The sequence below is a fragment of the Papio anubis genome, unplaced genomic scaffold (assembly GCF_008728515.1).
Source record: "Papio anubis isolate 15944 unplaced genomic scaffold, Panubis1.0 scaffold261, whole genome shotgun sequence".
Taxonomy (NCBI): Eukaryota; Metazoa; Chordata; class Mammalia; order Primates; family Cercopithecidae; genus Papio; species Papio anubis.
The window spans coordinates 1,531-8,366 of record NW_022162688.1 but is presented as its reverse complement, the minus strand read 5'-3'; positions in this window follow the sequence as shown (position 1 = coordinate 8,366).

The following is a 6,836-nucleotide window of genomic DNA, read 5'->3' as shown; positions in this document are numbered from 1 at the left end:
GAGACAGTGTCGCTCTGTCGCCCAGGCTGGAGTGCAGCGGCACGATCTCGGCTCACTGCAAGCTCCACCTCCTGGTTTCACGCCATTCTCCTGCCTTAGCCTGCCGAGTATCCACTGTTGATGGGTACCTAGGTTGATTCCATGTCTTTGCTATTGTGAATAGTGCTGCAATGAACATACGGGTGCATCTGCCTTTTTGACAGAATAATATATATTCCTTTGGGTATATACCCAGTAATGAGATCGCTGGATCGAGTGGTAGTTCAACTTTTAGTTCCTTGAGAAATCTCCAAACTGCTCTCCACAGTGGCTGAACTAATTTACATTCCCACCAACAGTGTAAAAATGTTCCCCTTTTCCCCATAGCCTCAGCAACATCTGCTATTTTTTCTTTTTAACAAAAGCCATTCTAACTGGCATGAGATGGTATTTCATTGTGATTTTGATTTGCATTTTTCCGATGATGATAAGAATGGAAAAGAGAGTTGTAAAGGTTAAATAAAAATGTAAAGCCCAGGCATGAAGTAAGTACCTATTTAATGAAGTTGTTTGAATCATTTCTCTGGCAATCTCATGAGCTCAGGGGCAAAGACTTCCAAACTTTAGAAACCAAAGAAGAAAAGTTTCTTACCACCAAACATGTGGAAATACAGACTGCTAACATATTGATAGAAAAGCGAACACTTGCCCTTCTTGTAAAAATCTTTTCGGCTGGGCGTGGTGGCTAATGCTTGTAATCCCAACACTTTGGGAGGCAGAGGCAGGCGGATCACCTGAGGTGAGGAGTTCGAGGCCAGCCTGTAATCCCAGCTACTGGGGAGGCTGAGACAGGAGAATTGCTTGAACCCGGGAGGCGGAGGTTGCAGTGAGCCAAGATTGTGCCATTGCACTCCAGTCTGGGCAACAAGATGAAACTCCATCTCAAAAAAAAACCAAAACATTTCTTGCATAAGCCCTTAGCCTTTAGCCCACACACAGATTTTGAATGGGCTAATTTCTCTTCTCTCAGCAGAGACCTGTGTTAGACAGTGTCTCTAAGTGCAAATCAATGCTGCCTATAAATTATATTTAAAGGCCAAAGGGAAGGAGTATAGTACTTGTAAATAAAATGAATGCTCTGCCCACTTCACTAGAGTTAATTAAAAGAATCTTTGGCCCACACAGTGGCTCATGTCTGTAATCCCAGGACTTTGGGAAGCCGAAGTGGGGCTATCGCTTGAGCCCAGGAGTTCAAAATCTGCCTGGGCAACAAAGTGAGATTCCCCATCTCTACCAAAAAAATTTTAATTAGCTAGACATGGTGATCCATGCCTATAGTCCCAGCTACTCGGGAGGCTGAAGCTGGAGGATCACTTGAGCCTGGGAGTTTGAGGCTGCAGTGAGGTGTGAGTGTGCCACTGCACTCCAACCTAGGTGACAGAGCAAGACCCTGTCTCAAAAATAATAATAATAATAATCAAACCTTATTGGATGAAAGTATAAATTAGTAAAAAGTGTGACTAACAGAATTTTAGTGAAGAAATGCAGCTTTAGCACTTTCAAGAACATGCCATCAAGGGCATGGGAAAATGAGAACTCTCGTGCACTGCTGTTGGGAGGTAAATTTATCTAACCACTTTGGAGGGCAATTTGGACTGTATCTGGTAACTTTGTTTTTGTTTGTTTGTTTTTTGTTTTGTTTTTTTGAGATGGAGTCTTGTTCTGTTGCCCAGGCTGGAGTGCAGTGGCATGATCTCGGCTTACTGCAACCTCTGCCTCCTGGGTTGAAGAGATTCTCCTCCTTCAGCCTCCAGAGCAGCTGGGAATACAGGCACATCCCACCATGCCCAGCTAATTTTTTATTTTTTTTAGTAGAGGCAAAGTTTCACCATGTTGGCCAGTCTGGTCTCGAACTCCTGACCTCAAGTGATCCGCCTGCCTCAGCCACTCACAGCGCTGGGATTACAGGCGTGAGCCACTGTGCCTGGCCTGTATCCGGTAACATTTTAAATGTCTAGTGTCTACATCTCATGATCTGTCCTCAAAATAGAAATATTACATCTCCTCCTAAACTCCTCATGTCTATCTGTGTCCTAAATTTTCCTGGTGCAAGACGATGAACCCCAGGGTATATACCCCAGACAATGTAGCTCCTTCAAAAGTACACTCTGAAACGCAAATAGTCCTAAAGCAAATTACATGCACGTGCACTAGAAGGTATGTCCAAGTGTTGTCAGTTGGCCGGTTCAGGTTCTTGACTTCGCCACGTAAAAGAATTTGAGAGTGAGTCCAAAGTACTCCAAAGAGTAGGCAAAGCAGTTTATTGCAAAGCAAAAGTGATACAGGAGTTAAGAAGAAATCACTTACGCAGATAGTAAGAGCATGGGAGTCCTCGGTAAGGCTTTTCTTTTTAGTGAAAAGCAGCCCCAAATCATTTTCTAACAAAGAGTAGCCTGTAAAGTGGAGCTGCAGACATAGACAAACAAGCTGGGAGCTTGCACGGGTAAATGCCACAGGGAACTAGGGACTAGACATGTTCAAGATGGCGGCTTCATCACCTCTTCTCTGCCAACCACGTGTACAGTGAGGAGCAGATAAGATAGCCCACCAAGGATAATTTATTTGCATAATAAGATTAGTGTGGGGCAACCAGCCTTCCCTGCTATGTAAATGTCACACCTGATTGAACCAATCTGTGAGCCCTATGTAAATCAGACACCACCTCCTCAAGCTGGACTATAAAACGCAGTGCATCACTACCAGCCAATCTTTTCCACTCAGAGACCTCTCTCTCTCCGGAGAGAGCTGTTTCTCTTTCTCTTCTCTTCTGCCCATTAAACCTCAGTTCCTAAACTCCTCGGGTGTCCGTGACCTAAATTTTCCTGGTGTGAGACGACGAACCCCAGGGTATATACCCCAGACAGTGTGACTGCTTCAAAAGTACACTCTGAGAGGCAAAGCAGGCTGCTAAAAGAGAGAGGCAGCCCCTAATACCTTAAGGGCAATTGCCTTTATGGGAGCTGTACATGCATATTCATAAAATACTGCTGCGGTCAAACATGCAAAGACAGGCCTGTAGTTGGCACATGCAGTCAGCGTCTGCATGCTATAACATGCATCACAGGTATCATTAACATATAAAACTACCTAGGGGTGTGTTTTTTACTTTTTTTTTTTTTTTTTTTTTGAGACAGAGTCTTGCTCTGTCTCCCAGGTTGGTGTGCAATGGCGCCATCACCGCCCACTGCAACCTCCACCTCCCAGGCTCAAGTCATCCTCCTGCTTCAACCTTCCTAGTAGCTGGGACTACAGGCGTGAGCCACCACGCCCCACTAATTTTCTGTTTAATTTTTATGGAGATGGGGTCTTACTATGTTGCTCAGGCTTCTCCCGCCTCAGCTTCCCAATGTGCTCAGATAGGTGTGAGGCACTGCGCCTGGCCTTTTTTTTAGCCATTAAAATGAGGAAAAGGTCACTACAAGCTAAACCTTGAGCCTAGCTGCACATGCGGGACCCCGGAGAAGTCCCTAGCTCCCTCGGGGCAGGCATTTGTAGCTAATAGCTTCTTGTGCTTTTGAAGCTGATTGGCTGGAGACTGGAGAAGCTACAAGAATAATTACGGCTTTTTGTTCGCTTTTCCAGGCTGTCTGGGACAGACAGCAGGAATTTGTAACCATCTGGTCGGCTGGTATCCTGTAGCACCCTTGCAGAAGGGTTAGGCGTTGGCCCAAGAGGGTGCAAAGGATCCGGAAGGAGCCCGTGGAGCGTCACACAAGAGGACGAGTCAACAGAAGGGTGTTTAAGGCATGATGGTATGTAAAAACAAATAACTAGAAACAACCTAAATATCCATCAATAGGAAAATGGCCTCTTAAATTATGGAACAGCTATTTATTACATGCAATGCAGCAGCTTACAAGAATGAGGTGGTGGATAGATGACGGGTTGTTAGGTGCACCAAACCACCATGGCACATGTATACCTAGGTAACAAACCTGCACGTTCTGCACATGTATCCCAGAACTTAAAGTAAAATAAAAAATTAAAAAATAAAAACAAAACAAGAATGAGGTGGTGGAGAAATGATGTCGGTCTAGATGAACTCACATGGTTAGCTCTCCTAGGGATGTGGTCAAATGAAAAGCATGGGACCGAATGATCCATTCAGTGCAGCCTTTGTGTAAAACTCAACAACATAAGACACAACAGAAGAATTACATGTTTTCTGCAAGTATATGTGTGTACTTTTTTTTTTCTTTTTTAGTGACAGGCTGTCACTATGTTACCCAGGCTGGAGTGCAGTGGGGCAACCAGGGCTCACTACAGCCTCCAATACCTCGACTCAAGCAATCTTCTTGCCTCTATCTGCATACTTAGAAATGTAGAAGTGGTCTGGAAAGATACATAGCAAATGGATCAGAGTAAGAAGAGAGGAAAGGGTGAAACCTACCTTATCCTTGTTTCATATCTATTTTTAAATGAGGGTATTGGGTTCGTGTATTGTGTGCATCATTACAATCAATAAAATTATTATTATTTTTTGAGACAGAGTTTTGCTCTTGTTGCCCAGGTTGGCATGCAATGGCATGATCTCAGCTCACTGCAACCTCTGCCTCCCGGGTGCAAGCGATTCTCCTGCCTCAGCCCCCCTAGTAGCTGGGATTACAGGCGCCCGCCATGGCGCCCAGCTAGTTTTTTGTATTTTTAGTACAGATGGGGTTTCACCATGTTGGCCAAGCTGGTCTTGAGCTCCTGACCTCAGGTGGTCTGCCTACCTTGGTCTCCCAACGTGCTAGGATTACAGGTGTGAGCCACCGCACCCTGCAAAATTAATAAAATTATTACTTTTTCTTTTTTTCTTTTTTTGAGACAAGGTCTCACTATGTTGCCCAGGCTGATCTCAAACTCCTGGACTCAAGCAATCCTCCCACCTCAGCCTCTCAAAGTGCTGGGATTATAGGCATCAGCCACCACAACTGGCTAATGAAATTATTTTTCTAGACTAACAAAATCCATTTTTTCCCTCACATTGAAGCCCTATAGTGTTATCTTGGGATCTACTTTATTAACTAAAAGGAATTTGCAGTAAGCATGTAGCTTTCCCCTAGAAACAGGCATTTCTGAAGTCTTAGAGTTCTTAGCATTTGCTCTTTTGCCCTTCTCACCATATCGCTCTCTGATCAATCTTGATTTTATTGCTAATTTGCTCTTCTTCTGAGGACAAGGTTCTCTAAGCAAAATTAAATATCAAATCAGCCATGTTCAAACTGTCACAGTTTAAGAATTACTAGAATTTGGTGAGTTTTTTTTGTTTTTATTCTTGTTTTTTCAGTTGGAGTCTCACTCTGTTGCCCAGGCTGGAGTGCAGTGGCATGATCTTGGCTCATCACAACCTCTACCTCCCAGTTCAAGCGATTCTCCTGCCTCAGCCTCCCAAGTAGCTGGGATTACAGACATCTGCCACCACGCCCGGCTGATTTTTGTATTTGTAGTAGAGACAGGATTTCACCATGTTGACCAGGTTGGTCTTGAACTCCTGACCTCAAGTGATCTGCCCAGCTCAGCCTCCCAAAGTGCTGGGATTACAGGCATGAGCCCCAGTGCCCAGCCAGGATTACTAGAATTTGAATTCATAATATTTCACTCTATTTGATGGGCACAAGGGACACATGTAGACATCAAATAATCAGGACAAAAAGCATCCCCTCAGCTCGCCACCCAAACCCACTCCACAAGTGGCCTTAGCACAGTTGGGGGTGCTCAGTACAAGTGGTTAGCTGGCAGAACCTGTAAGAAGGATGAATTCAGGTGGGCAATCTCTGGTACCAATGCCAGGTCTTTATTTTATTTATTATTAGTAGTATTATTATTATTATCATTATTATTATTGAGACAGAGTCTCGCTCTGTCTGTCACCCAGGCTGGAGTGCAGTGGCACGATCTCGGCTTACTGCAACCTCCGCTTCAGGGGTTCAAGCGATTCTCCTGCCTCAGCCTCCTGAGTAGCTCGGACTACAGGCACATGCTACCACGCCCAGCTAATTTTTTGTATTTTTAGTAGAGTTGGGGTTTCATCATGTTAGCCAGGATGGTCTCGATCTCCTGACCTCATAATCTGCCCGCCTCAGCCTCACAAAGTGCTGGGATTACAGGTGTGAGCCACCGCGCCCGGCCTTATTTTGATTTTATTTTAGGGATAGGATTTTGGTCTGTCGCCCAGACTGGAGTGCAGTGGCGTGATTACGGCTCACTGCAGCCTCCACCTCCTGAGCTCAAGCAATACTCCCACCTCAGCTTCCCGAGAGGCTGGGATTACAGGGGCACATCACCACACCTGACTGATTTTTTTATTTTTTTCATTTTTTGTAGAGATGGAGTCTCACTGTATTGCCTAGGCTGATCTCAAACTCCTGGCCTCAAGTGATCCTCCCACCATGGCCTCAAAAAGTACTGGGATTACAGGCATGAGCCACTGCGACCCCAGCCAAGGCCAGGTCTTTCATTTCCTCATTTGTTCCTAATGTTGTGAAAATGCAACATGGTTTGATTACTGTGTTAGTCCATTCTCACACTGTTATAAAGAACTGCCCAAGACTGGGTAATTTATAAAGAAAAGAGGTTTAATTGACCCACAGTTCTGCATGACTGAGGAGGCCTCAGGAAACTTACAATCATGGCAGAAGGGAAAGAGGCACGTCTTACATGATGGTAGGCGAGAGACAGCAAGTGTGCAAAGGAGGAACTATCAGACCCTTATAAAACCATTAGATCTTGTGAGAACTCACTCACTATCATGAAAACAGCATGGGAGACACAGCCCCCATGATCCAATCACCTCCCATCAGGTCCCTCTCTCG